The following is a 21,507-nucleotide window of genomic DNA, read 5'->3' as shown; positions in this document are numbered from 1 at the left end:
GTGCGCATATCTAGAACACACACATTGTTTTTATCATACTACACCACTATGCACTCTTTCTCAATTAAGCGTTTGTCTGTTTTCTATTGGCTCCAAGTATACATTGTATTCGCTTCCTCTTTTGCCTTTTTGTGCCACTTGCTGATGCCAAGGAATCTTGATAGTTTTACAAGCCATTTCTAGTATGTTTTAGGTTAGTTTCATATATTTTCTTAAGCAATAAACAAGTATTTGGATGAGTTATGCATACATGTCTTGATTGAATCAAACATTGTGAATTATAAATATTTTCATGAGATTTATGAAAATAACTAATTGATGCAAGGAATGATGCATTATCTTGTGATTAGAGCAAGGCTTTAATGCAATGGTTAATTGATTTCAGGCAAGGAAGAAGCAAAAACAAGGTGACGTTAGTGGCCAATTCAGGCACACTAACACCAGCACCAACGGGGGCAATGGATGGTATGGCTGTTAGTGGCCACGTTAGTGCCACTAACGACAGTATTAACGTGGGCAAAGGAAGGAAGAAGACCATTAGTGGCAACATTAGTGCCACTAACAGCAGCACAAACGGTGGCTGAAGAAGGAAGAGTAGCGTTAGTGGCAACGTTAGTGCCACTAACGTCATCGATGGTGGGTTCAAAGGCAAATTGGTGCTGTTAGTGGCAACGTTAGTGCCACTAACGGAAGTACTAACGGTGGCTGAGGCAAGTTGTGGCATTAGTGGCCATGTTAGTGCCACTAACGCCAGGAGTAACATGGATTCATGAGCTTTGTAATGTTAGTGACCATGTTAGTGTCACTAACGTCATCGAGCCATACAATTACACAGGTCGTTACTCACATTAACGCCCCCGCTAATGGCCTAACTAACGTGACTACTACCTCAACAAAACTCTTCCAGTAAGCTGAGAAAAGCCCAAAGAGTTTGTCAACTGCTTCAACTAAGGTCAAGAGCCCACATCCAGATACTTGAAGACTCAACTGAGGATCAGAGAAGTAGTATATATAGGAGTAGTTTTGAACTAGAAAGGGGATTGGAAATCCAAGGAATCTGGAATTGTAAACACTTATTTCACTATTCTCTATAATTAGTTTTACTTTCAATGCACTTTACATTTTCATTTTCATTTCCTAGAGCTGTGATCAACTAACCACTTCATTAGGGGAGGGAGCTCTGTTGTAATTCAATAGATCAATAATAGTTCTTCGTGTTCTTCTTCTATTCATTCTCTTTGATTTGCTTGAAAGCTTTCGATCTTCATCCAATTGTGCAATTGTCTTGAAAGAGAAATTGTTCATACTTAGATTCCCTCGGAACCTTGGAAGAGGAATGAGGGAATCATGCTAGAAATGCTTTCTCATATTGCACTAGATTGGGTATTGGACGGATATAGTGACATATAATCCTCTCGATGCTTTGATCTAGAAAAACATGTGGTATAATTAGTGATCGTACTTCATCTCTTCCCATGAGCAATTAGATCAAGGAATTGGGCAATTGTTCAAGCTTAGAGAGATTGAATTGTCAAGAAATTGGGATTCAATCACCTAAGATTGCCAAGAGATCAATGAGTTGCATGGATTGAGGAAGAGATGATAATGAACTTGATCCAGAGAATGCAACATCTCCTGAACCCAATGAGCTTACCCATTCTTATCTTCCTATTCTTTATATTCTGTTTACTTTAATGTTCATCACCCCATTCCCATTTAATTTATTGCTATTTATTTTCTGTAATTTACATTCCAGCAATTTAATTCAGCTATTTACCTTTCTGTCATTTACATTTCTTGCTATTTACGTTTTCTGCCATTTAAATTTCTGTAATTCTCAACCCAATTCTGTTTAGTTCAACTAGATTATCCCTCTTATTAAAGTTGCTCAACCAATCAATCCCTGTGGGATTCGACCTCACTCTATTGTGAGGTTTTACTTGACGACAAATTCGGTATACTTACCAAAGGGAGTTTGTAGAGATATAAAATTCCACGTGATCAAGTTTATGGCACCGTTGTCGGGGATTGATTTTGCATTAACAATGATTAAATCAAGGGATAAATAGATTGAACACTTTTTTTTTCTTTTGTTGATTAGTTAACTTCAATTTGTTTACTTTCATTTTTAGCAATTTCAATTACTTTTCATTGTGTATTTACATACTTGCACACTAATCCACTAACTGTTTGACAATTTGCACCAATCACTCTAACCACATTCCTTAACAGAGTGATTTCTTCACTAGCTTTTTTGTGTTTTTGGCTGTGTGTATGACAGGTAGAAGAAGAGAGGCATTAACCTCCTTTGATACTGAACCTGAGAGGACCTTCCTTAGACTAAGGAGGGAAGCAAGAGGAAAGAGGGCTATTGGTGAAGAAGAAGAGGAGGAAGATCTGGATATAGACATGGCTGATGATATGAATAACCATCATCGAGAAGGTATGGGCAATCATGTTGGAGAGGGTGCTGGCAATCATGTAGTGCAAGAGAGAAGAGTTCTAGGCTCTTTCATTAACCCAAAACCAGGGAATTGTGGAAGCAGCATTCTAAAACCAACCATTCATGCCAACAACTTTGAGCTAAAACCTCAACTCATCACCCTAGTTCAAAACAATTTCACATTTGGAGAAAGTGCCCAAGAAGACCCCAACCAACATCTATCTACATTCTTGAGAATTTGTGACACTGTGAAAGCCAATGGTGTTCACCCTAACACCTATAGATTGCTCTTATTTCCCTTTTCTCTTAGGGACAAAGTATCTAAGTGGCTTGAATCCTTTCCCAAGGAAAGTCTTACCACCTGGGAGGACATTGTTAACAAGTTTCTAACAAAGTTCTACCCCCCCCCCACCTAGAGGATAATCAAGTTGAGAACGGAGGTGCAAACCTTCAGACAGCTAAATGGAGAAACCTTATATGAAGCTGGGAAAGGTATAAGGAGCTAGCAAGAAGATGCCCCCCTGATATGTTCAACGAATGGGTGCAACTACACATTTTCTATGAAGGCTTTTCTAGAGAAGCAAAGAAGGCCCTGGACCACTTTTCAGGAGGCTCTCTCAATACCAAAAAGACTATAGAAGAGGCCATAGATATAATTGAAACTGTAGCTAACAATAGGTACTTCTATGCCTCAGATCGGAGAACTAATAGAGGAGTGATGGAGCTGAGCCATATGGGTGCATTGTTAGCTCAAAACAAATTGATTACCAACTGATGATCGGATAATTTATACGCTTTTTGGCATTGTTTTTACACAGTTTTCACTATAATTTAATTAGTTTTTAGTATATTTTTATTAGTTTTTAATTAAAATTCACATTTCTGGACTTTACTATGAGTTTGTGTGTTTTTCTGTGATTTCAGGTATTTTCTGGCTGAAATTGAGGGACTTGAGCAAAAATCAGATTCAGAGGTTGAAGAAGGACTGCCACTACAAGAAAAACACTCATTCAGCCACACTTTTTTTAAGCTACATTTGAAAAGCGTAGCCTATTCATAGAATAGGCTACGCTTTTCTCCGTGTTCCCCTTTTATAAGAGAATAAGAAACATAATTATGGCATCATTTAAAAAGTATAGCCTTAGATAGAATAAAAGTCACTTATAAAGCGTAGCCTTATGTTGATATCTATGGGTACACTTTTCATAACAAAGGGAGCGCTTTTGAAGAGTAACATATTTGTTATGATTTGGGTGCAATTTAAAAGCTTTGCCTAATGTAAAAACGCCAAATAGCCATAGGACACTTAGTGAAATTTTATTTTGTTTCCTTTTCATCATCGAAGCTTTGCACTCTCTGTCTCTCTCATTCGGTCATTCTTTCTCACCTACCAAAGCACCAAATAACAAAACCCCAACCGCTTCTCCAATCTCCCCGTCGTTGTGCTCTCTGTCATCGTGCGCCACTGTCACCGTCTCACTTGTCTGCTCGTCTCCCTTAGTTGCGCTTCTGCCGCCGTCCGTCCATCTTCGCAGCTCTCCCTTGAAAGGATGTGAAAACCCTAGCCTCCATCGCGCCGCCATCAATCTCACCGTCACCGCTCGTCGGGCTCAAGATCGGCACTAGGTTCGTCGTGGTCGTTCACAATCCTCATGGTTCGTCGTTCTCGAGGGCCCTCGATCTCCTCATTCGCCAATGTTTGCTCTCTTGTCCTGTTTGAAGCATCCCCGGCGTGTTCAGTCTCACTGCATCCCGCGAGTCCTGGAGGGCCGCCACGTGCTCGGCATCGATGAAACTGGCAGCGGCAAGACCGCCGCTTTCGCCCTCCCGATCCTCCACCACCTGTCGGAGCACCCGTTCGGTGTGTTCGCGTTGGTGGTGACGCCCACTAGGGAACTGGCATTCTAGCTACCAGAGTAGTTCCGCGCCCTCGGTTCCTGCCTCCACCTCCGCATTGCAGTGGTTGTCGGCGGCATGGACATGCTTTGGCAAACCAAGGAGCTTGCTGCCAGGCCCCACGTCGTTATTGCCACGCCAGGGAGGATCAAGTCCTTGCTCGAGAATCCTAATATTCCTTTAGTTTTTGCTAGAACTAAGGTAATAACTAGGTTCAACTCTTTCGTGTTTGTATAGTCTAAAAATATGTGATTGTTCACAATGTCTAACGATAATTTCTCAAACTATGAGTACTGTTTGTGAGGAGTGACTTGCTTAAAAAAATGTTTAATTTTAAGAATTCAATTGCAATTTTTAAATTATAGGAGGGTTTAAAAGTCAGAGAATTTCTAGGAAGCAACTTTCAGTGGATTTATTTTAATCTATGTATTAATGATCGTGATGTTTTTTTGTTTTGTTAATGGATAATGAGGTTTTGGTGTTGATGTTGTTGTGGTTATGGTTTACTATTAATGATGTTGTGATTTTCAATGGAGGTATGGAGGGCTTGTAGTGTAGAACTGTGTCCCAGAAGCTTGGAAGGTAGGACATAGGTTATATATGTGTATGTATATGGAACTACATTGTGTATATCTAAATGTTATGCATTTCTTTACCTTCATATTTATATGCAGTTCCTTGTCCTGGATGAAGCAGATCGAGTTCTTGATGTCAGTTTTCAGGAGGAATTGAAATTTATCTTTAAGTGCTTACCAGAAAATCGGCAAAATCTGTTATTTTCTGTAACAACCACAAGTAATGGAAGATATGGACATATTTGATGCATATTTTATCAAAAATGGAAGATATGGACATCCGATCTGCCATTGTATTTATCTCTACATGCAGGTATCTCTCTTAATAACATTAGTGAACTTTCTCTCTTATGATGGATTTTGGTTTTGAATTTGATCCATTGATTGTGACTGTCATAATTTGGGTTTTCGGAAGAAGGGTTTCTATGGAGGTTTTTTAGTGTTCAAATTTCTCAACTTTAGCATAAAGTTTTTCTCTTTTTTGTGTTTCTTTTTTCCCGTGAGATGGAGAGGGAGAAGCTGAATTTGAACAAAGAGAGTAATAACAACGGTGTTGGAGGTAATAACAGTAAGAGTGGCGGTGATGGCTTCATTAACAGAAGCAAAGTTAGGATTTTGTTGTGTGATAACGATTCCAAGAGTTCCGAAGAGGTTTTTACTCTTCTAATTCGATACTCTTATCAAGGTATAAATTATGTGTTTTTCTCCCTTTTCTATGTATGGAGTGAATTGTTTGTATCTGCTTTGTGATTACTAGAACTTGGTTTGCTCATATTATTGTTCTTAGATTCTATTTTATTTGCTAGAGAGGTGTTTTTGTGGATCCTTACATGCTTACAAACTTGAGTTTTATGGGGTTTAGATGAGAGATAATTAACCCTGGTTTTGTAGGTTGGCAACAACATGAGGGGACAATTTACAGTTGTTACTTTAGATGCAAACTTAGATTCTGATCTCGTTGTTATTGAGTTACTTCTATGGTTCTGAGTAACAATATCTATTCAACTTCAAAAGTTGTCATGCTTTTGTTCTTATATTTGGGTTCCATTTGATGCCAAGAGGAGTTTCAGCTGCTATAAGATGCACATAATCAAACCTCTATGAGGGAGTTGCTTGTTGCAACTGTTACAAACATGACATATAGTGTAGATTTTCCTTGGGTGATTTTGGTTTTGACTTTTGAGGTCCAAATTTCTCTTTAAGACTCAGATCTCAAATGTATTGAAGTGTGCAAGACATATGATTAAGTTTTCACTAACGAAAAAGATTGAAAAAATAAAATCATTGCATATTAAGAGTGTTATCTTGTTAATTAATGTAGTCTAATTACTGTTAATTTAATTCGTTGTCTTTGATTTTCATGAATAGCAAGTCGTGAAATTTAGTTGAAGAATCATTCGTTACTACATGGAAAAGTGATAAGGGTCATGTGGTCTCGTCGCGATCCTGATGTGAGAAAAAGTGGCAGAGGCAATGTTTTTGTTAAGGTATATGTCTATTTGTTTGCAGCTTTGATATACCATACTTAATCATATGCCAGGATCTATATCATTTTTAAAGTGAATTCTTTTGTTTTTCTTGTACTGCGGCAGAACTTAGCTGAATCCATAGATAATGCGGGATTACATGATTTATTTCAAAAGTTTGGAAATATCTTGTCCAGCTTTGGGAATTGCTTTGGTGCTTCAAATTGTTTTAGAGGGAATGATGATAGTGATACTTCTGAGAAGCCATGGGAACGAGGTAATAGAATTGAGGTTGTGACTAATTGAATGATGTTGTGTTTGATTTATTGAATGATGATGATGCTGAAAATTCTGTTTGTTAGAGTGCAGAATTTGTTGAAAGGCTAGAAGCCAATTTTCATGATTGAATTAATTGATGATACATGCTAATGATTATTTGAGATGATGCTGGTCTATTTGGTATATATGATGCAGTAAATTAACAATAATATATGTGAATTGTTTGAGTGATTTGTGGCTGGATTGCTATGTTGAGTAATGCAGAAATTGTTGATTTCATATGAGTATGCTTAAATGTGAAAAGTGACAAAAAATGGTGACTTATTAATCCTGAACACTTGGGACTGATTTAATCTTTCTAACAAGTTACAATAGGTAAAAGAAAGTTAGAATGCAAGGTTAGAGTGAGTGAAAAGCTAGGAATCAATTTTTGACCTCTCAAAACCCAAGGTTACATGTTGCAGAATTATGCAGTTTTGGGCAGCAATTTGTGAACAAAATTGGGAGTAATCTAGCCACTCAAAATGAGTGAAATAATTTTTCTATGAAACCTTAAGATGTCTAGATTATTCTCCTAAAATTTCAGAATTTTCTGATGTATGGTTTGGGAGATATGATTTTTAGAAAATGGTCATTTTCTGCAGAAACAATGCTGTATGAATTCTGGAACAGTAACTTCAAAACCACATATCTCAATACTCTGAAACTCTTTGGAGGTGAAACTAAAGAGGAATGAAATATTAGGATGTCTAGTATTTTATGTCCAAATTTCAGGATAATTTGAATTTTATAGAAAAATTTGTGTCTTCTGGAAGTAGGGTTATTCGCTGCTGCGACAGCACCCTTTTCTTAAAACAAAACCATATTTCGAGAGGCATAACTTTTTCTAGAGAAGTGAAAATGCTCTGGGACTTAAACTGGGTGAAAGATGGGTAAGTCTGGTTCAATCACACCAAACTTTAGGAGAATCCAACCAAAGATGGATTTTATATGATTTTTCTAAGTTGGTTATTGCTTGCTATTTTTCTGAAGTGTACTAAATCAGTAGCTGGTTTTTAAAAAATCATATAAAATTAAATTCTTAGAACACAGTTACAAAACCAAAACCAAAGTACACTTTAGGATTCCTATTTAAAATAAATAATAATATATTAGGATTTCTTTTGCCCCTTTTTTTATATGTATAATATATTAGGTATATGTATAATATGTTATACCTCTTATATTTGCATATGGTTAAGTTAATTGCTATGGCTGAAAATCATATGTTATTGGCTTTATTGACACTTTAACACTTGAAGTTGTATTGTTATGGCTGAAAATTATTTGTGTAATTCTAGTTGTTGTAATTCTAGTTTTGTGCTAACTGAAGCAGCATCAAGAATTGTGCTAACTTTATTTTTTAAGTTGACATAGTTTTGATAATTTATACAATTATTTTCAGTTTGGTTTCTAATTATTTTCAGTTTGATTTTTTAATTTTTATAATTGAGAATGTCGTTATAAATATTTTTCTAATTACTTTTCTATATAATTATGCAGGATAATATTGAGGATGATAATGAAGATTAAGCTGTTTATCATTGTGGTTTATGGGTTAAGATGGAGTAATGTTGAGAATAGATACATGTATGGTAGACTAATTACTTTTATTAGAAGATACTTATATAGAATATAATATTTTAGTTTTCCGTAGAGTATTAGTAGTAAATACTTATATGAAGTAGTCTCATGCCTATTTTGATATGGCTATGTTTAATTTAGTGTGAGATGTATGAATATTAGTACTTTTGGATCATTATAAATATATTTTATTTACAGATAATTTTTATTATTTAAAGAAATTATTTAGTATAATTATGTATTTATTTTTATTTTATAATATTTAACTCATTTAATTAAAAATACAGAATTATATATGTAATCATATTACTAAATGTTATGTACAAAAAATTATTAGAATATATATATATATATATATATATATATATATATATATATATAGAAAATAAAAAAAACAATGAGGAATCTAAGGCTACACTTATATAGAGTAGTTATGCTTATACAGAAAATTAGAAAAAAATGAGGGACCTAAGGCTACACTTATATAGAGTAGCTATGGTATACAATGTGGCTATGCTTTACAAGTGATGTAGTAGCACTGAAAAGCGTAGCCTATTCTGGTAAAAATAGAAGCTGAAAATCGTAGCCTTTGGTCCTGGACAACATCACTTGAAAAGCGCACCCTATTCCCAAATGCCAAAAGCGTAGCCCTTGGTGCAAAAAAGCGTAGCCTTTGAGAATAGGCAACGGCCGAATAGGAATCACTCCAAAAAGCGTAGCCGTAGCCCAGAAAGCGTAGCCGTAGCCTAAGGCATCATTTTTTTCACTTTTGGCTACACTTTTCAAGTGTACCTGAATGGGTGTTTTTCTTGTAGTGGCGCAGATGCTGTTGGATTCTGACCTCCCTGCACTCAAAGTGGATTTTCTGGAGCTACAGAACTTTAAATGGTGCGCTCTCAATTGCGTTGGAAATTAGACATCCAGAGCTTTCCAGAAATATATAATAGTCCGTACTTTTCCCGAGTTTAGATGACGCAAACTGGCGTTCAACGCCAGTTCCATGCTGCATTCTAGAGTTAAACGCCAGAAACAGGTTGCAAAGTGGAGTTAAACGCCAGAAACAGGTTACAAACTAGCGTTCAACTCCAAAAGAAGCCTCTACACGTGTAAAGCTCAATGCTCAGCCCAAGCACACACCAAGTGGGTCCCAGAAGTGGATTTCTGCATCATTTACTCATTTCTGTAAACCCTAGTAACTAGTTTAGTATAAATAGGACTTTTTACTATTGTATTTACATCTTCGGATCAGATCTTTGATCAGTTTTATGCTATCTTAGACCTTTATGGGGCTGGCCATTCGACCATGCCTGGACCTTCATCACTTATGTATTTTCAACGGTAGAGTTTCTACACACCATAGATTAAGGTGTGGAGCTCTGCTGTTCCTCATGAATTAATGCAAAGTACTATTATTTTTCTATTCAAGTCAAGCTTATTCCTATTCTAAGATATCCATTCGCACCCAAGAACATGATGAATGTGATGATTATGTGACGCTCATCATCATTCTCACTTATGAACGCGTGCCTAACAAACACTTTCGTTCTACATGCAAACAAGCTAGAATGAATATCTCTTAGATATCTAATATAGAGGACCGAGTCCGAGATATTAGAATCTTCATGGTATAAGTTAGAACCCATGGATGGCCATTCCTGAGATCCGAAAAGTCTAAACCTTGTCTGTGGTATTCCGAGTAGGATTTGGGAAGGGATGGCTGTGACGAGCTTCAAACTCGCGAGTGCTGGGCGTAGTGATAGACGCAAAAGGATAGTAAATCCTATTCCAGTATGATCGAGAACTGACAGATGATTAGCCATGCAGTGACAACACATTGGACCATTTTCACATAGAGGATGGGATGTAGCCATTGACAACGGTGATGCCCTACATAAAGCTTGCCATGGAAAGGAGTAGGAATGATTGGATGAAGACAGCAGAAAAGCAGAGGTTCAAGAGGAACGAAAGCACCTCTATACGCTTATCTGAAATTCTCACCAATGAATTACATAAGTATCTCTGTTCCGAGGGTTACCTGAAACTGTAGGTCGATCTCGGACAAGATCCTCAGTGATGGTCGGAACCGATGTGTCCGGCTGGTGAATGGAGGCCGGAGCTGGTACGTCCGACTTGTTTGGACTTGGACGTGCTGCTGATCCTCTGTCACCGAAGGGTGGGGGGTACCTGCAAGAGACTCCGATGCTTAAGTTAGCATGGGTATTAAACAGGTGTTATGTAGAATCAGAGTATGAGTTATACCTGGGTGCTCCAGTGTATTTATAATGGTGAGATATGACCTTTTTGATAAGATAAGTTAGTTATTTTATCTTATCTTTATCTTTGAGTTGAGGTCAGCGTATCTTTCAATGAAACCACCTTCATCTCTATAGGCTTAGGCCGCCTTAGGATTCGGGTCGTGCTCCTCTGTTTGGGCCCTTAATTGGGCTCTTCTGTCGATTTGGCCGAGCTCTTTGAGAAGAGGTCGGATAGTCTGACCTGAAGAGGTTTGGTCGCTTTTTCTCGAATCATCCCAGGTCGGATAGCTCGACCCAGGGTATGAACAGTGCCCCTGCTTGAGCTCGATCTTCTTTTTGAGGTCGAGTCCTTGACTTCGGTCCTTCTTAAAGTCGAACTCAAGCATTTGTCGATTCCTTTCTTTGTAAAGTGTCTTTTTTGAATGTAGAACGTTTTCCTCTAAAAGCGCGCGTTTTTGTATTAGCGCTTTTTTGAGAACGCAAGCGGTTTTAATATCCGCATTTAATTGGCATTAATTTGCCCTTCATTCTCTCTTGGCTTTTATTTTGAATTTCGCGATCAAAAACGGTTTCTCTTCTTCATTTCTTCTTCGTAACTTCTCCCTTTGCTCTCTCGTTTTCTGTTTCTCTCATCTGCTCTCTGTCTTTCGCTTGCGCTTCTGCTTTCGTCGCTTGCCATTTTTCTGGGCAGCCTTTATCTCTGCGCTTCTAATCTTCCTCGAAGCTTCTTCCGTCTCCAGGTTGGTCCCCTGTCGTATTTTCCTCGTTGTTTTTGACTTTGCGATGGGTTTCCTTTTGATCTTCTTTTTGGAGAAAGTTTGGATCTTTCTGTTTTTTATCATGCTTGACTTGTTGCATGCTCTGAAATTTCTTTGCTTTTTGGTGTGAATCTTTTTCTTGTTGCTTGAATCTTTTTTCTTTTGCATGTTGCCGCCGTTTCTATTTGTGCCTTGGCTGATGATTTTTTGCTTGATTTCAAAAGAAAGTTTGCGCCCTTGCTGCTTGGCCTTTTTTGACATTTCTGATATACTGTAGAAGTAGTATTTTTTGCTGGAAAACTGTAGAAGTGTGGTCCTTTTGCGTTTTTGCTTCCTTTGTTTTCTTTCTGGATTTTATTTTGATGAGTGCTGGGATGTAGACCGTAGAAATAACTTGAAAACCTTGCTTGTTTACTGCCTCCAAGGGATGCCCCAAGACCTTTGTCTTGAGTCTTGGGGTTTTCCCTTTTTGTTTATCCGCCCGTCGAGATGTTTTGCCCTCTGTCCGAGATGTTTTTGAGTAATCCATTCTTCTTTTCTTTTTGTAGGATTTAGTTGACCTCATGTCTTCCCGAAATAACGTTGTCGAAATGCCTTCCCAGGTTCCCGCGGGTATGGCTGATTAGGTGGACTCCATGGTTCTTATGTGTGTCTCACTGGTTGATTCTGAATTTTGTACTCAGCTTAGGCAGTTTCACAGTGTCTGTAGTAATTCTGGTGATGAGAAGAACTATGAACTTGCCCCTCCCTCTTCTGACGAGAGAGTCTGCTTTTCGACTCGAGTTGTTGATGGTCGCCCTTTCTTTTATGCTTATGATTTTTTCTTTGGTCAGCTGGGTATCACCCTTCCTTTTACCAAATTCGAAACCGACCTGTTATGGTCTTGTAATGTTGCCCCTTCTCAACTTCACCCCAATTCCTGGGATTTTATTAAAATTTTCCAATTGTTGTGCGATGGTTTTGGTATTCCTGCTTCCCAATCTCTCTTTTTCTATCTGTTTGTCTTGACTAAGCCCGGTGTGGTAAAAAAGAAGTCGGCATGGGTCTCCTTTCGTTCTACCCAGGGGAAGAAGGTTTTTTTCCATGTTTGACGAGTCGTTCCATGATTTTAAAAACTACTTTTTCAAGGTCCGAGCTGTTGAAAGAGCTCAGCCCTTTTTTCTAGATGAGAATGACAAACCTGCTTTTCCCTTGGAATGGCAAAAAAGATGTGAGGGTCTGACAATGCACAACCAAGAGATGTTATATTGGTAAGATTTTTCTCTTTAATATCACCTCGTTGTGAGTATAGCCTACCAACAACAATCCTCGGGGGTCAAATTTAGAAGAGGAATTTGGTTGTCACAGGTTCAACCCCAATAGAAATAACCGAAGTATTCAAACCTCGGGTCGTCTCACGAAGAATGGGCAAACATGTGCTTCGACATTGGTTAGAAATCCGGGGTTGAGAGTTATGAGCATGAAAATAAATGGAAAACTCAACAAGCAAGTAATCTTAAATTGCAATAAACGAATTCAACTACGTAAGCAAAAACTAAGCAATTCCAATGAGCAAGCAATATTCTACTTAATTTTCCCTTAAGCTAAGCGAGTAACTATGACTAAGACACTTGAAATTGGAAATCGGTTTTCAATTATGAATGATAAAAACAACTCTTGGCTAGACACGGGAATTGGGGTCACAATCCTTGTCCAACACTCCATCTTGACAATTATGAGGAACCAAGCGCATTAAGTCTACTCCCAAGTCTTAAGTACGTGATATCTACTCCTAGACTTGAAGTACGTCAAATGGCCTTGGCCACATCAACCCATAAGTCCCAACCTACCTACTAATTAGATTAGTAGTGGGTTGGCGTCAATGAGTATCAAATTGACCACCTAGGGCTCCCAAATCATCAAATCCGTTAGACCCAATGACTCAAGTTTACCCAATTCCCTTGACCTAGGCCAAGAGTGAGAAGAACTACTCCATAATCAGAGTAAACAATTCATCAAACACTTGGTAAGCGCTAACAAAATACATGTTCAAAATAGTAATTAAATTGAGTTCTACAAATACCCACTAACAATGATCAACATACAATCAAACAATCAACAAGATTAAACATAGAAATCATCAATGTAACATCAACAAAACAAGATTCACAACATTCATGAAATGGTTAAAATAACAATTGACAAGAATTATAAAACTATCACTAGATGTAAGCAAGATCGTAGCAAGGAAATTAAATTCAACAATTAAAACTGTAATCAACAAAATCCAATTCACAAATCAACAAGAAAAAAATCAAAATGGAAACTAGATCTAGAGAGGAACTAGAATTTCTCTCTCTAGAATCACCAAAGAACCCAAAAAAAACTCAAAATTATGTCCTCGTCTCCAAATGAGTCATCCCCCATTTTCCCCTAAGCATCCTTGGGTCTTTTCCATGCAGAAAACAGCTTGAAATTGGGCCTCCTTGGCCTCAGAAATTTCCAGGCACGATTTCTCTTAATGAGGTCACGTGCAACTTCCCACGCGTGCGCGCCATGCGTGCGCGCGCGCCGATTATTTTTGTGATCCACGCATGCGCGCCAGTTGCGCGTGTGCGTCGATAGAAATCTTCCAATCTGCACGGATGCGTCCATCCTTGCGCGCCGCTTCAATCCAGTCCCATCCACGTGAGTGCGTGGAGTGCGCGGGCGCGCCGATGCTGCTGCTCCCAAGACTTCAATTCTTCATGTTCCTCCCTTTTTGTACATGCTTTCTCCCTCTCTTCTGAGTCATTCCTAACCTATAATTCCTGAAATTACTCAACACAGATATCACGGCATCAAATGACAATAGAAGAGGATTAAAATATGGCAATTTTAAGGTAAAATAAGCATGTTTTTCATCATAGAGCAATATTGGGAAGTGAACACAAAACCATGCATTTCTTGTGAATAAGTGTGAAAAATATTGATAAAATTCCCCAAAATAAGCACAAGATAAACCACGAAATCGGGGTTTATCAAATCTCCCCACACTTAAACCAAGCATGCCCTCATGCTTAAAATAAAAAGACCAAAGATTATGATGGGAATGGGTTTATGAAATGCTAAGTATCTAAACGGATGCATGTAACTAATGTAAAGTCATCTACCTACTTGGTCAAAAGTGAATCCATCTTTCAAGAATACATGTGAGCATATAGGGTGAAGATAGTATGCAGTTCACGAATCCTACCAAACTGAACATCACTAAAGAGTGCATATGACTTGCTAAGCGAACGCTTGTGAAAGTTGGGAACAAGCATTGAGCATCGAACCCTCACCGGAAGTGTATCCGCTCTATTCGCTCAAGTGTCTAGGGTTCGTCACTCAATCTCCTCCTAATCATGCTTTCCAAGATTTATCTTTCATCTAATCAATCGACAATTACTTAATGCATGCGTACAAGTATCATGAGGTCTTATTCATGGGTTGTAATGGGGTTAGGGTGAAGGTAAGGATGTATATGGCTAAGTGGGCTTAAAATTTGAGTCCTTGATCAACCTTGGATCCCACTAAACACCTAAAACAACCTATACAACTACAATATATTCCTAGCTGCCCTTGAATTTCTACCCTTTTGCATACTCATGCCTTCTTTTCAGTCCACCTACTATATGCATTGTTTTTATTACTTTATCTTGGGGCATTTTTGTCCCCTTTCATTTTTTTTTTTTAGAATATGACATTATCAACATCCCCTTTTTCTTGGGGTTTCTTAGTGAACCAAAGTGTCAATGCATACGGTGTAATCATTTAGTACATGAGTATGTTCCCAAAATCCTAGAGTTTTCAATTATACTACAATTACATGCCTATATATCTACCCGAATTTCCAAAGTATACCCCTCCTATGTGAATGATACACATCCTAACTTACCTAAGCTAATCAAGGATTCAAATTCAGGGACATTCATGGTTTTTCACTTAGGGTTGTTGACGTGCTCCATTTAAGAACAAGAGGGTTTATCAAAGGCTCAAAATTGGTTAGCAACGGTAGATATAAGGGTTAAGGCTATTTGGGAAAAGTGACTATTGAAATGATGGCCTCAATCACGCAAATGCATTCATACATAAAGCAATGGACATATAGAATTAGACAAATCAAGGATCACATTCATAGAGAGAGATATGCACACAAGAATGGAAATAATGGTTAAAAGATGTAACCATGCAATAGGCTCAAAACTTTCATGCTTGTGTTCTTAACTCAATCACTATGTTCCAAAATACATTCTTAAAGCAAGTTCACTACAAAATTTTCAAAAATTTGGTAGGTCACCCAGAACACAGTTTCTTGGAGAGAAAGTTATTGCTTTGACCAAGTAATTCTATAAAACTAACTATCATGCAAGGGTATTTACAAGAAAAACTAACTACGCATGCAATATGCTAACATCTATGAAAAAGATAAATCCATGGTTATTGAAGAGAAGAGAGTGTTACCCATGGAGATCGGTCGAACGACCTCCCCACACTTAGAAATTAGCACGGTCCTCCGTGCTATGGATGATACTCAAGGGACGGTCGGGACCGGAGTCTTCACTATCCCCTCCATCAGAACTTTCATCGCTTGGGTTCGAGGTGGATGTGAATATCTCAGGCTCCTCCATGCTTGGGGCAACACGACTCAGAAGCTTCTTGAGGTGGGTGTATCGGCGGTGGTTGCGCCGCTCATACCTATCCAGCTTCTGGTGAAGATCTTCTATCATTTGATCTGTGGATCTCAGGTGGTGATGAGCTCGAAGGAAGAAGAAGTGGCGGGGCCATGTCATGGCTTGGTTTGTTCATGGGAAGATATAGGTATTTTCCGCTTGGGACCACATCGCCCTTAGCCGGAACCATGATCTTCTTATCCTTGGCTTCCCAAGAAATACCTGCAGCAGCAACTAAGTTAGATACCAAAGCTGGAAATGGCAGGTTACCTCGGTCGTGAACTTGACTCATTGCTTGCTTGACAAGAGGTGTGATGTTCACCGGCTTTTCCGTGAGAATACACCAAACAAGCAAGGCAAGGTCCGCCGTGATGGACGACCTGTAAGTGCTAGGTAGCACATAGTGAGAAAGGTTCTGGGCCCAGGCTCTAGCTTCCACAGTGAGGAAGCGAGCGTTGATACTCTTGGGCCTCATTCGCTGTCGACCTTGGATCCAAAAAGTTTCTGGCTCAGCAACGACTCGGAGTATCGAGTCCCAATCGAATCCATACTCGTCACACTGACGTAGGATATTTTGGTAGCCATCCATGGCACTTGGCACTGGTAAAACATTAAGTACTTGCTGAATAGCCTCTTCTGAAACTGAGACTTGCTTACGGCGCATGTACACCGATTGAAGAGAGGGAAGGTGGTAATTGGTGTAAAATTCTTCCACCCAAGAGAGGTTGATTTCCCTTGGTTTCCTCAAAAGAAACTCCCATCCTCGCTTTTCGATACGGGGTAGAACGTAAGGAGCAATCTTGTCCGGTGGAGCGAGCAAATGCTCAGGATGATAGTTCCTTACGGCTATGGAAGGGAACTTGAGTTCACAAAAGCGGTTGGGGAACCTTGAAGAGTCTCGTGCCGGTTTGCCCTTGTTATCCTCATCAATAGGAGCGGGTGTCTTTCCGTTCTTTGATAAAGGTTTGGCTCCTATTAAAGAACGCGCCTTAGAATTTGATCCTTGGGGCACCCTTTTTGCGGCCGGTTTCCTCGAAGCTACCTCCTTGCCCTTTTTGGTGGCCATCCTAAAAAGAAAGGGGAGGAAGGAAAACATCAAACCCAAGAAACAAATTGATGAAAACATGCAAGTGATTTGTCATGCCCATGATGAATATGAAAGCAAGGGTTATATCACTTGGCATGTGATGCAAGAGAAAGTAAGGCATGCAAAGGCATAAGAAGAGTAGTCTCAAGCATCCTTAGTAAAAAGCAAGTCATGTTCAATTAATACGGGATTGGCAAGTATGAACCTTAAGCACATAAATTAGACTCAATGCATTTAAGAGGAAGCAAGTGAATGAGGAGGGAGCACCAATTTGAAAGTGTAAGACTAAAATGAGCCAAAATGGTAGTTGTGCATTTCCTCGAACACTTGGCGTGCAATAATCAAGCAATGAGCAATTATAAAATACTAAACTAATCTAAAGCCCAAAATAGAACATCAATCACCACATAAACATCACACAATGGTAAAAGAGTGATAAAAGATCTAGTAATGCAAATTAAGTTCAAGTTCAACATCCATGGATAAACAAAGAAAAGAGAGGGAAAATAAGCAAACAAAAACAAGAAATATCATTAACAATCAAAAGAGAAACTAAGTAAGATAGCAAGAAGCAATTGATTAAAAGAAATAGCATAAAGGAAAGTGGAAGTAAAGGAAAGGAAGAAGTTGAACCTTGAAGAGTATGAAAAAGAAAGGTTGAATCTTCTTTTGTGAAGATGAGAGAGGAAATAAGAGAAGTGTAGCACCACCGGAAAAGGTGGTTGTCACCGGTGAGTGGCTGGAGACAATGGTGGTGGGTTGTGGAAGAAGAATAAGAGAAGAGAAATGATGAAGAGAGGGGAAGAGTGAACTGAGAAAGAAAAAGAAGAGAATGTGAGTGAGAAAGGAGTGAAACGGCGCGAAGTATTAAACTGATTCGCGCAGATGGCGCGCGCGCGCAAGATGCGCTGACGCATCGTGAAGGTGCTAACTGAGGGCGCGTGCGCGGCAGTGGCGCGCGGGCACGAGAGGAGCTGTGCTCCAGGCACAAAAGTGGCATAAACCTGGCTCAAGTCTCTGGTTTTTGTACCAGGGTGACCCAGGGAGGCATGCGCGCGGACGCGCACCATGATCGGGCGCGTGCTTGTGGTATTCTACAGATGGCGCGGACGCGTACTACGCGCGGACGCATCAGCTTCAGCACAAAGTTGGCCCAATTGTGGCACAACTCTCTGGGAAATGTACCAGAGACTTCATATAGCGCCATCGGCGCGCGCGCGCATAGTGCGCTTGCGCGTCGATGGTCAACTGGCAATGGTGCGCGCAGGCGGCATGTACGCGAACGCGTGGGTGTCTGGCGCGAGTTGGGCACAAAGTTGGCCCAACTCTCGGGTTTTTAGCCTGAAAATGGAAATTCGCAACCGGCGCGCGGGCACTGTGCGCTTGCGCGTCGGTGCTCTTTTTTGAAAGAAAATTTTGTGTTTTCTTTTCCTCTTTCACAACCTATCTAAATGAACATTCTACCTATCTAACAGAATCAACAAAGCTAGCATCCCTAAGCACTCAATCAATCATCAAAAGATCATAAAACTCAAGGAATTAAAGATACTACAAGATGGTATAAACAAGGAAGATCTTACCAGGTAGGGTGCCTCCCACCAAGCATTTTTCTTTTACGTCCTTAAGTTGGACGGTCCTCTTCTCAAGCTTCATCTCTACTTGGTGCATCCTCCAATATGTACACCTCTAGCTCCCTTGGAGGTTTGCAACCATGATATTTCTTCACTCTATGCCCATTCACCTTGAAAGTCGCTTCACCCTTGGGATCAAACAATTCTACCACTCCGTAGGGCTTCATTTCTTTCACCTTAAAAGGTCCTTCCCACCTAGAACGGAGCTTGCCAGGCATAAATCGAAGCCTTGAGTTGTAGAGGATGACTTCATCTCCTTTTTTAAAGTCCTTCTTCCGAATGTGATGGTCATGGAACGCTTTAGTCTTTTCCTTGTAAATTCGGGCATTCTCATATGACTCGTTCCTCAAACACTCAAGCTCTTCTAATTGTAACTTCCTAGCTTCACCCACCTTGGCCAAATCCATGTTGCACTGCTTTACCGCCCAGTATGCTCGATGCTCAATCTCCACCGGAAGGTGGCATGCCTTACCATAGACGATCCGAAAGGGACTCATCCCTATCGGAGTCTTGTAGGCCGTCTTGTATGCCCATAGTGCATCTCCTAGCCGGAGGCTCCAATTCTTTCTTTGTGGATTGACCACTTTTTCCAAGATTCTCTTGATTTCCCGGTTGGAAACTTCCGCTTGCCCATTTGTTTACGGATGATAAGCAGTAGCAACCTTATGCGATACTCCATAGCGCTTGAGCAATGCTTCTACCTTCCTGTTACAAAAGTGGGATCCTTGGTCGCTCACGATTGCTCGTGGCGACCCATAACGGCATATAATATGATTCCTAATGAAAGAAATAACGGTGTTGGCGTCGTCAAGGCGAGTAGGTACGGCCTCCACCCACTTTGACACGTAGTCGACCGCTAACAGAATGTACAGATACCCACTAGAGTTAGGAAACGGCCCCATAAAGTCAATGCCCCACACATCAAATATCTCACAGAACAACATAGGTTGCTGAGGCATTTCATCCCTTTGGGATGTGTTTCCTGACTTTTGACACTGATGACAAGACACACATAGCCGGTTAGCATCCTTGAATAAGGTTGGCCACCAGAATCCGCAATCCAACACCTTTTTGGCGGTCCTTTGTGGGCCAAAGTGGCCACCACAGTCGGACGAATGACAAGCTTCCAGAATTAGTTGAAATTCGGATTCCGGGACACACCTTCGGATTACTTGGTCTACACCTCTCTTCCACAAGTGAGGGTCATCCCAAATGTAGTATTTGGAATCACTCCTCAACTTGTCCCTTTGATTTTTCGAAAAGTTGGGAGGGAAGATTCTTGCAACCAAGTAGTTCGCCATTGGGGCAAACCAAGGAAAACTAGCTGACACAGCATGCAAACTTTCCAATGGGAATGAGTCATTGATCGGAAATGGATCAGTTTTTAAATTTTCAATGCGGCTTAAGTGATCCGCAACCAGGTTTTGAGATCCACTCCGGTCCCTAATCTCAATGTCAAATTCTTGCAAAAGCAAGATCCAACGTATGAGTTTAGGCTTTGACTCATTCTTTGTCAATAAATACTTCAAAGCTGCATGATCCGTGTATACCACTATCTTTGAACCTAGCAAATAAGATCTGAATTTATCTAAGGCATGAACAATGGCTAAGAGTTCTTTTTCGGTAGTGGTATAGTTGGATTGTGCAGCATCTAGTGTCTTAGAAGAGTAGGCAATGACATAAGGGAGTTTACCCTCACGCTGTGCAAGCGCGGCACCCACAGCATAGTTTGACGCATCGCACATTATCTCAAACGGCAACGTCTAGTTGGGGCCTCGCACAATCGGTGCTACGGTGATAATTTTGCTCAACTCTTCAAAAGCTTTTACACATTCACTGTCAAACTCAAAATCCACATCTTTTTGGAGTAGGCGCGACAATGGCAAGGCAATCTTGCTGAAGTCCTTGATAAAGCGCCTATAAAATCCTGCATGTCCCAAAAACGAGCGGACCTCCCTCACGGATGAGGGGTGAGGAAGAGTAGTAATAACATCGACCTTGGCCGGGTCCACGGAAATACCTTCATGAGATACTACATGTCCTAACACTATACCTTGTCGTACCATAAAGTGACATTTTTCAAAATTTAAGACAAGGTTGGTGTCAACACATCTAGCTAGGACCTTGGCCAAGCTCTCCAAACAACAATCAAATGAGACACCATAAACGCTGAAATCGTCCATAAAAACCTCTAGACAATTCTCCATTAGATCGGAGAAGACACTCATCATGCACCTCTGAAAAGTGGCGGGTGCGTTACATAGTCCAAATGGCATCCTTTTATAGGCAAAGGTGCCAAACAGACATGTAAATGTGGTCTTCTTCTGATCTTCAGGAGCAATATGTATCTGAAAATATCCCGTAAATCCATCAAGAAAACAGTAGTGAGATTTACCTGCCAAGCGGTCTAGCATCTGATCGATGAAGGGTAAGGGGTAATGGTCCTTCCATGTGGCGGCATTCAATCTTCTGTAGTCAATACATACTCGCCACACATTTTGCACTCTTTTAGTGACCATTTCTCCATCTTCCTTCTTGACCGTTGTGATGCCCGACTTCTTGGGAACAACTTGAACCGGGCTCACCCACTCACTGTCGGAAATGGGGTATATGATATCCGCATCTAGTAGTCGGGTGACCTCTTTCTTTACTACGTCAAGGATGGTTGGGTTGAGCCTCCTTTGCGGTTGCCGAACTGGCTTGGCTCCATCTTGGAGAAATATCCTATGCATGCACTTATGCGGGTTAATCCCCACAATATCCGCAAGGCTCCATCCTATCGCTTTCTTGTACTTTCTTAGAACGTCTAGGAGTTTTTCCT

General features: G+C 40.0%; 1 pseudogene; it reads left to right on the top strand.

The window, feature by feature from the left end:
- The first annotated feature begins 4,138 nt into the window (after positions 1 to 4,138).
- On the top strand, positions 4,139 to 5,160 carry LOC148545406 (DEAD-box ATP-dependent RNA helicase 36 pseudogene; annotated as a pseudogene).
- The last annotated feature ends 16,347 nt before the right edge of the window (positions 5,161 to 21,507 follow it).

The sequence above is a fragment of the Arachis ipaensis genome, chromosome B9, assembly GCF_059453495.1.
Source record: "Arachis ipaensis isolate K30076 ecotype BB chromosome B9, ASM5945349v1, whole genome shotgun sequence".
Taxonomy (NCBI): Eukaryota; Viridiplantae; Streptophyta; class Magnoliopsida; order Fabales; family Fabaceae; genus Arachis; species Arachis ipaensis.
Note: the sequence above shows the minus strand (reverse complement) of the source record. Positions and strands in the feature narration are given on the sequence as shown.